General features: G+C 56.0%; 2 pseudogenes; both read right to left on the bottom strand.

Annotated features, from left to right (window-relative positions):
- Positions 1–1,032: 1,032 nt before the first annotated feature.
- LOC142766166 (U2 spliceosomal RNA) lies at positions 1,033–1,205 on the bottom strand (annotated as a pseudogene).
- Positions 1,206–9,398: 8,193 nt separating this feature from the next.
- Positions 9,399–9,573, bottom strand: LOC142766401 (U2 spliceosomal RNA; annotated as a pseudogene).
- Between the last annotated feature and the right edge of the window lie 404 nt (positions 9,574–9,977).

Below are 9,977 nucleotides of genomic sequence, written 5' to 3'. Positions count from 1 at the left end.
TCTTGGAACTTCCAGCAACTGGCAATTCCATTGAGGTGAGCGTGCGAGGATGTTCGTTGTAATTAACGAGAGCCAACGGTGGATGAGCTGGTATGAGATGGTGTTCAGAAATGAAGTGTTTGATCAACAAGGCGATGCCCGCCGTGGTGGTCTGATGGCCGTAAGGTACTCGGCTGCTGACCCGCAGGTGGTGGGATCGAATCCCGGCCGCGGCGGCTGCATTTCCCTGTGCTCAGATTAGGGTGCACGTGAAAGAACCCCAGGTGGTCGAAATTTTCCCATAATCATATGGTGGTTTTGGGACGTCAAACCCCAAAGGTCAGTGGACATAGGAAAAGCACATCGGGGCTTTGCCGCTCCACCGTACAGCAGGTGTGTGCGGAGTGGGTCCTGTGGCGTTCTTTGCGATTTTAATTTGTGATGGGGAATAGTGTAGATGCGTAGACGTGGCGAGAGCACGCGTCTTCAGGTTCAGACGCCGCGTGAAGATGTGAAATAAAAATGCCTTCGCTTGCCACTGCAACTGTAAACAGAAACACCAACCAAACCCCATTTTCTAGAGGCTTTTTTTATTTTTCGTTGCGAAACGGGTGAATTCGAAAAGCGGAAATAGCTTGGCACATACATACACACTTCTACACACATACATACATACACATCGCACATGCATACACATCGTATACACACTTCTAGCTTTCCTCCGAAACAGTAATGATAATTTCCTCAATAGTTTTATTAATATGAGTAGGAACGTTAAAAAAAATAAGAAACTTGAGTATGTACGTGTGAACATAACAAAATAAAAGAGACCCTCCATATATGAAATACACACGGAAACATTTATTTTCCCAGAGCAATCGTAAGTGTAAACACAGCTAGCGCACTCCCTGCACGCGAATACCGCGTCAGCCGGGGCGGCGTGCCGCCACCGTCTCGGACACTCGACGCACCCAAGCCGTTTACCCCGGTATCATGGGTAAATCCGAACACTCCTTCTATCATTGAATTTATTGTCGAACTCACCCCGCAGGGGGTGAGTGGGCCGATCCCGGAGGTAGTGCAATACCGGGCCAACCCGTGGCGGAGGTGAAGCAAGCTTCAAGCACTCCGCCGCATCACAAAAATAAGTTTAATATCTTGGATCCAAATAGGATCCGTATCAGATATTAAGCTGATAAGAACAGATACTACACAAGGAGAAGTTTATTCAACTCTCAACGCATGAAACAAAAAAAACAGTACAGTATGCACCGCCGGGTAATCGGCTGATAACTACATCAAATACATGAGTTACTTATAGCACAGAAAAAAAAACAGAGTAACATTGAACAACGGATGTGTGTATATACAAAGGTGAGTAAACAAGGCGTACAGAGAAACGAAAAAAACACGCGGGCTATATACATATATACAATGCCGGAAAACAAGATGAGCAATGGATATCAGTTTCGCCACGAATGAATATAGACGCTGGGGGGGGGGGGGGTACACAACAAGGTCTGAGTTACACCTCAAAAGATTGACACATGGGATGCATGTAGAACGCACTACTTAAACATAAGGTGTTGGAGCAGGAGGGGGGGGGGGTTAGAAGGGAGTGATTGGGGCGGCTAACTTGCCGTCCCTGAGGAAGAAAAATTTCGTATGCCAGCGACGGAGGAACTTTTCCTCGCCGCTGGCTTCGAGTTCGGCCGATAAATAGGCCCACAGCAGCCTTCGGATCCTCGAGACTGCCGGAAACGCGGCTCGTACTGGTTTCCTGCGCGCTTCCGCAAGCGATCGCCTCTGCCATAAAACCAACACTGTGAAAATCACCACGAGTTGGGCGAAGGCGCCTTTGTTACGTTTGTGGTTGGGAGGGGTGCGGATGCCGAAGGAGTGGGCCACCATGCGCCACACGGGTTTCACCGCGACGCATTCAAACAACGCGTGCTCCTGCGTTTCCACGACGCGACAGTTGGGGCAGCTAGCATTCGGGACTATGCCTAATTTGTTAAGGCGCTGTCTTGTAGGTAGGACGTGCCAGGCCTTTTTAAGGAGCAAATCGTGCGCCTCGCGGGGGATGCCGCAACGGAGGGAGCCAAGTTCGCTCTGCGCGCGCTTGGCCCGTTTTCGGTCGGCATCGCTTAGCTGGTTCATCGTGATGGCCTCGACGATGCGTGCTGGCGGGTCTTCGTCTACGTCACAGCCGGGTAGTTCATTCCCCAACATGCGCATTGTTGCCGCTGCCGTTTTATAGTAGGGCGCGGGTGCTTCAGCAAAAGGACCGGTGTGTCGGCCAGCGTCCAGCCAGTCGTGCCTGGCACCGCTCCAGTAGAGGAGGAGGTTGTGGCCAACGTAATCGCTCGCGCGCGCGAGCGCTCGGGCGGTTTTAAGGGCTAGAATTCTGCCTGCGCTCTGTACATGTGGAAGGCCGAGACCCCCTTCGGATACTGCCAGGTGTAAGAGGTGTCTTTTTAAAGGTGGCGGTTTCCCTTCCCACAAGTACGCCGTGATGAGCTTGGACAGCTGGTTTATCGTCCTTGCGGGCATCACTGCTACTCGACTTGCGTACAAAGCAAGTGCGCAAATACTCGTTTTAACCGCCAGCGCTTTCTCGCGCAACGAGAGGTCTCGCAGGCCTGCACGCTCTGCCATTTGAGCGGCCCTTTCAAGGACGCGGGACCACGTTGACGGTGCGACTCCCTCGCTCGAAAAATATATCCCGAGTACCTTTACTGTGTTGACCGCTTGAAAGGTGCCGATGGCATGCGCAGGGAAATTGCCGAAGCGAAGGGCCCTGCACTTTTCCTCGTTCAGCTGCGCTCCGGACGCTGCCGCGTAGAATGCGAAGAGCTGACGAAAACGGTCGAGGCTACTGGCGTCCCTCACGAAAAGGGAGATGTCATCGGCATAACCAAGGATCTTTAGTTCCGCAGTTCCTGTGAGCGGGAGGCCCCGAATACGCGTGTCACCGGCTACGGACGTGAGCAGGGGCTCTATGGAAAGCACAAACAGGGTCGGGCCAAGTGGGCATCCCTGTCTGATCCCACGCGTGTACTGGAAGGTGTCCGTAGTGGAGCCGTTCACAACCACATGGCACCTGAGGTCCGAGTAGAGGAGCTTGATGATGTTAACAAACCCTGCCGGGAGGCCAAACTCTCGGAGCGTTTCGAACAGGTAGGCGTGCCTGACCCGGTCGAAGGCCTTGGCCTGGTCGAGGGAAAGAAAAGCTCCTGATACTCTTTTCTCGGTGGCGTACTGAAAGGCGTCTCTAGTCATGTTCAGGTTGGCAAACAGTGATCTGCCCGGAACTGCGCAGGTTTGGTGCGGCGCGATGATGTCCGGCAGAAAGGTCTTTAAACGGCTGTTTAGAATAGAGGCGACAATCTTGTAATCCGCATTCAGTAGCGTGATAGGGCGCCATGACGTGGGGTCGTTCGGTGGTGAGCCTTCCTTAAGTATCAGGACCACGCGCCCCATGGCAAACGAGGCGGGTTTCGCGTGGCCTTCGAGAATGCTGTTGATTACGCCAAGTAGCGGCTCGCTCAGGATACTAAAAAAGGTCGCATAAAACCCTGCAGTGAGGCCATCCGCGCCGGGAGCTGAGTTCGGTGGCATAGACTGGATGGCGGCCCACAATTCCTGCATCGTCGCTGCGCCGCATAAGGTCGGGCATTCACCTTCATCGAGGTGTTTCAAGAATTGGTACAGTTCTGACCGGTGCGGTAGCTCCGATGAGGTCGTTATGGGCTCCGGTTCGCGGAAAGCGGTCTCGAAGTGGCGTCGAAAGGTCGCCTCGATCTCTGCTGGGTCTTCCGTGAGTGTGCCGTCTGGGCGCCTTACTTGTAGGATCCGTACTGAGCCGTTGCCGCTTACTTCGCGCAGGTCCTCTTCCCGGTGCCCCTCTGAGGTGGTTCGGAACGCGCACTTCTCGCCGGTGATGGCTCGTTGCAGTCGTGCATGCTGTACCTTAAGCGCGGCAAGATAGTCGCGAGTGCAGGAAGTGAGACACTCGGCGTTCTGGACGATGCGCATCCTGCGCAGCAGCTCGTTCATCTGAGCCGTAATGCGTTTTTTTCTCGCTCTGCCCTCTTGTTGTAAATGCGCCTTCCAGGTCGCCTTGAGGTCGTCCCAGACGGCCGGGGTCACTCGGGGGGTCGCTCTGATTGTGGCTTCAATGCGTTGCTGCATCAGGGGGGTGGAAACCGGGTCATTTAATAAAGCCGGATCTAGGCGCCACGACGCGTTTGCTGGACTGGGGCCGGGCTTCCCGCGCACGGTTGTCACCAACGGGACGTGATCCGAAATGCCCGCCAAGGCAGGAGGCAACGGGAGCACCTCACACGCCTCAAGGGAAGGTAACAAAAGGTCAGGTAAGTAGGCGCGGTCGAGCCTACTGGCGGTGGTCCTCGACATGCGAGTGGGACCGAATGCGTTATCATGCTGGAGAACCCATGCATCCGAGAGTCGCAGTCGGCGAAGGAGTCTGACAAGGTCTTTCGCGTGGTAGGCTGAGCCTCCGCGACCTGGGCCCCTGATGTCCCTTGTAGTGTCGACGACACAGTTGAAGTCGCCGACGACTACATGCGGGAGGGGCGCTTGCAAGGACTCGCCGAGCTCTCTAAAAAAGGTGTTCGTTTCCGTTCTCGTTGTTGGGGCGTACACATTAACGAGCCGTACTTTGCGACCGTCGATGAAGATGTCCAGGATTAGCGTACGGCCGTCGGCGCCAAACACGCAATGAGCCTTTTGCCTGAACCTTCCAGAGACGAAGACGACTCCGACCCCGCATGACTTGGCCCGCGTCAAGGAAAAGAAGGCATCGACCTGGCAAAGGTTCCGAAAAAGGGTGACATCGAGGAGGGAACGGAAATTCGCCTCTTGGACAAACAGCAGGTCAATGTCATGGAGCTTGGCCAAAGAGATGACGGCGGTTTGCTTCGTCTTATCGCGGAACCCGCGTACGTTCCAGGTGGCGAAACGCAGCCGGCCAGCCATAAAGCGGAGCTAGGAGGGGAGAGGGGGCGAGTTTACGAAAGGGTGAGTGCATGGCGCGCCAGGGGAAAGGGACACAGAGGGAGAAGGAAGGGAGCGCGGTGGGGGAAGGGCGCTGCCATCTGGGGTGGGGTCGGCGTACTAGGCGCTGGAATCGCCGGCTTGAGGGGGCGGGTCCCCTTCGCTTTCCGCGCGCTCGCCCAACTTCTGTGATTTCGCTTTCGGAGGGGCGTCGCTGTCGCTGCTCCTCGCGCCGAGCCCGGCCCGTCGCTGCTTCGTCTCTCCGCTCGTCGCTCGTTCTCTCGGATCGCTCTTAACACCCTCTCCTGTGCGTCGGCGCGAGCGCGAGCGGGAGCGTGTCCTCTGATCGCGGCCAGTCGCGGTCTGAGCTGTAATCGGGTCCCGGTTACGGCAGAGACTGGGCAACGCATGGTCAGAGGAGGGCGCAGGGAGGGGTATCAGGCTTGGTTGAGCGCGGACTTCAGGGAGCACGTAGTACCCGCGACTCACGATGGGCAAGTCCTCTCGGGCGGGGTCTTGGCTCCTTTCTTCCAAGTCCAGGGGAGTGACTGGAGCCAGCACGTTAGTGGGTGGGTTTGCGACAAGGAGGCTCGCTGCTTCTTGCTCAGAGGCACCAGTAAGGGCTTTAGGCGCGACAGAGGAACCCTGGCGGCCGGGCCCGCCTAGCGGGCGTGCGGGCTGCGTGGTGGGTGACGATTGTGCAGAGACCGTCTCGAGGTCACTGGTGTCCGTTTCAGACGACGTGGTGGCGACGTCGTCAACGCTTCCCGGCTTCTCCCCTTCGTTGGCAGACGAAGTGTCCGCACTGCTGCCTGTGGGCGGGCCAGTATTGCAGTTGCGGTCCTCGGGTGGGAGCCCCTTCCCAATGGTGCGAGGTGCAGTCCTTGGCGATAGCACCTGTAGGCGTGGGGCACTGGCGGCCTTCGATACGGCAGGGCCGCTTACATGTACAAGTGAGGGGGTGGTATCAGTCAGTGTGGGGAAACCGCGGGCGGCAGACGCGTAAGAGCGCCTCCGAAAACACTCGCGCGTCCCGTGGTGGCCGCCACAGCGTTTACATTCGGCCTCGCAGCCCTCCGTATCGTGGCCAAAAATGCCACACCGTCTGCAGTACGCGGCGGAACATGCGGTCGCCATATGTCCGACCTCGCCGCAGCGGGCGCACACGCGACGCATCCCACGGTATTCACACATGACTTTGTGCCCCGCTATTGTCATGAAATTAGGAACAGGCCGGGACATTTCTATTTTGACTAGCCTCACACCATTTAGCTTAGTCTGGCGAGTCGCCAAGGTGGCGAAGGAAATGCTCTTAATTTTGCCGAAAGGGGCAAGAGCATTACTAAGGGCCTCATCAGACAAGAAAGCCGGGTAGCGGCAGACGTTCACGTACGTTACCGGCGGCCCGACTGCCTCTACCGGCACCTTCACCCCATTCACCGTGAAACCCTCCGCCACCATTAGGCTCGTCGCCTGACTAGCATTGCGAGTACACACAAGGAACTTTGCGCCCCCCATGTGCTGAAGCACGAATACACTATCATCACCAGCGGTTAATTCTACTGCATCAATCAGATCGTCAACAGAGACATCGCCCTCGGGCGCGGAAAACATGAAACAATTCTCCCTCACCGGGAGCTCAACTGGCATGGCCATACTGGTGGGCGGATCCCGCAAGCCGCCGGGGGGGGGCGAGGCTCTGGGACGACTCGTGACGTGCAGTCAAGCTGCACACTGGTAGGCAGCGGCTCAGCTGAGGCGGGGGCCGCTTGGGGTCTGGTGATGGCAGGGGTCGCCGCTAGGAGCTCCGGGGCAGCAGGGGCGGACCGGGGGCCTGGCTCGACCTGGCATGTAGAGGGTCTCCGGGCGGGAAGGCCCGAAACCCAAGGGTGGCAGCCGCGTGCACGAGGCTGCGGCGGCGAAGGGCTTGCACTGGTTCTGGGGCTCGAACTCCGAGAGGGCCCGGGGGCCGACGCCGACGTGACGTGACCCCGGGACTCGCGCGAGGGCTCGTAAAAAACAGCTAACTCGACACTTTGATCTTAGCCAAAAGGCCGAGAAGCGATGCAATTCATTAGCACGTAATTAAAATCCATTCTTTCACACCTCGTACTTAGTTCTGGCCAAAAGCCGGGCAAACAGTAGCAAAGCAATTCCGACGTCCACCCATGCACAACCAGCATTGTGCACCGACAGCGGCAGCGCTGGCTTCACGGCATTGCTTTTATCCCCAGTCCGCTTGAAGTTTCTAGTTTCGCTTACAAACATGTTAAAACTGAAACCTTCTTTTTCCCAGAGGTCGAAGCCACGCGTGCTTGCTTGCATGCGTACTCTCTATGCGCCCATGACGTCACACCAAATGCTTGCTGGCGAACATTATCAGGCATGTCGCGAGGGATGCTACAGCATTTGTTTTAAAAACTGATGCATAGTGTACATGTCCAACTCGAGCACCAAAGTCTGGAAGGAAGGAAAAAAAAAAAAAAATGACTGTGCAAAATGTGAATACGTCACCCATCCAACATGGCTTCTACGCCGGCTGCCCAAGCAACGCCTCTGCAACGACGCCCACAATCATCGGCAAAAAGGTGGTGCCTTTGGCTGCTTCAGCACGCTCAACATATGCCTTGCAAGTTCCGACGTGGCGGAACACCGCACCGAGGTCGACGAAGGTCCTGCCGTGAAAGGCAGACCCGGGAATGCGTGCGAAACGTCTACCGCGTGGGTTGTGAAGCCGGTGAATGAAGGATCATGTGGCAGAGGGTGACGGAACGTGAGTGTGCGACTTGACGCTGCGATGTCGTTCAAGCGTTCAACGGGCCGGCAGGTTCTGTCTGTCGTGGTCGAAAACGTCCGAGTTTTGCTGATTCCGAGGGGTAGGAGTGCTATGGTGGCGTGTACGAGGCGCTGGTGCGGCGCTCCGTCGATCGTGCCGGACGGACATGAGGCGGCCGAAGGCGGTCGTGAAGTGGTCGCGGAAATCAGTGGAGAAGTACTCGCCTGCGCTTTTCGTCGAAGACGCGCGACAGACGGTCTTCGGGAGACACGGGTGGTTGCACAAATGCGACCGTGCGTCAACGTGCAGCCATATTCGTGGATTATTTCGCCCCATTACGATAGCTTCGTCACTGCGCTCGCTGGTGTTGCTTGTTTTTGTTGACCTTCACTTGTGGCTCACACCCACTGTGGGGGATTGGCTGGTTTGTTGTTCTGCTTCTTCGACTTCTACATACTCGGCTTAGTGAAGCTGTGAGGAGTGACGAGTGGGTACGGAGGCAAAGCGCGCCCGGGGCGTGATCTCACGCGTCCTGGGGTCCACGTCGCTTCAGGTACGTGCGTGGTGCGTCCGAACGTCTAGTGCGCAATTTTCTTGGAACTTCCAGCAACTGGCAATTCCATTGAGGTGAGCGTGCGAGGATGTTCGTTGTAATTAACGAGAGCCAACGGTGGATGAGCTGGTATGAGATGGTGTTCAGAAATGAAGTGTTTGATCAACAAGGCGATGCCCGCCGTGGTGGTCTGATGGCCGTAAGGTACTCGGCTGCTGACCCGCAGGTGGTGGGATCGAATCCCGGCCGCGGCGGCTGCATTTCCCTGTGCTCAGATTAGGGTGCACGTGAAAGAACCCCAGGTGGTCGAAATTTTCCCATAATCATATGGTGGTTTTGGGACGTCAAACCCCAAAGGTCAGTGGACATAGGAAAAGCACATCGGGGCTTTGCCGCTCCACCGTACAGCAGGTGTGTGCGGAGTGGGTCCTGTGGCGTTCTTTGCGATTTTAATTTGTGATGGGGAATAGTGTAGATGCGTAGACGTGGCGAGAGCACGCGTCTTCAGGTTCAGACGCCGCGTGAAGATGTGAAATAAAAATGCCTTCGCTTGCCACTGCAACTGTAAACAGAAACACCAACCAAACCCCATTTTCTAGAGGCTTTTTTTATTTTTCGTTGCGAAACGGGTGAATTCGAAAAGCGGAAATAGCTTGGCACATACATACACACTTCTACACACATACATACATACACATCGCACATGCATACACATCGTATACACACTTCTAGCTTTCCTCCGAAACAGTAATGATAATTTCCTCAATAGTTTTATTAATATGAGTAGGAACGTTAAAAAAAATAAGAAACTTGAGTATGTACGTGTGAACATAACAAAATAAAAGAGACCCTCCATATATGAAATACACACGGAAACATTTATTTTCCCAGAGCAATCGTAAGTGTAAACACAGCTAGCGCACTCCCTGCACGCGAATACCGCGTCAGCCGGGGCGGCGTGCCGCCACCGTCTCGGACACTCGACGCACCCAAGCCGTTTACCCCGGTATCATGGGTAAATCCGAACACTCCTTCTATCATTGAATTTATTGTCGAACTCACCCCGCAGGGGGTGAGTGGGCCGATCCCGGAGGTAGTGCAATACCGGGCCAACCCGTGGCGGAGGTGAAGCAAGCTTCAAGCACTCCGCCGCATCACAAAAATAAGTTTAATATCTTGGATCCAAATAGGATCCGTATCAGATATTAAGCTGATAAGAACAGAGTGAGGTTGTCAAAAGAGGCAGCACACAAGAGAGGAAGTAGAAGTCTCGGCCTTGCTGGCCCGATCAAAGGCCGCCCGGACCTCCGGGACCACCGGGCCTGACCAAGGGTGCGGCGCCCTACCGGCTGCCCCAGCGTCCACCCTTTCTCACCAAAGGGCTTGGCCAGTCGCCATGGCTTAGAGCCATGGTGGAGCTGCATTGGAGCAGGCCGGCAGAGCAGGGGCTGGGCTGCACGTCCACCCAGGGCCGGGGTACCCTGGGCTTAGTCGGGAAGGCCGCCTTGGGCGACCACCCGCCAGCTAAGCAAGCGACCCCAGAGCTTATAGCTCAATACAGCGGTGATAGCGGGGTGAGCCTTTTGCCCACCGCGGAGCGTCACTCCCCTGCTGCCGCACCCCGAAGAGAGGCCGCAAGTGGATCCCGCA

The sequence above is a fragment of the Rhipicephalus microplus genome, chromosome 6, assembly GCF_043290135.1.
Source record: "Rhipicephalus microplus isolate Deutch F79 chromosome 6, USDA_Rmic, whole genome shotgun sequence".
Lineage (NCBI taxonomy): Eukaryota > Metazoa > Arthropoda > Arachnida > Ixodida > Ixodidae > Rhipicephalus > Rhipicephalus microplus.
The sequence above is the reverse complement of the archived record's forward strand: the minus strand, read 5'-3'. Positions and strand labels throughout refer to the sequence as shown.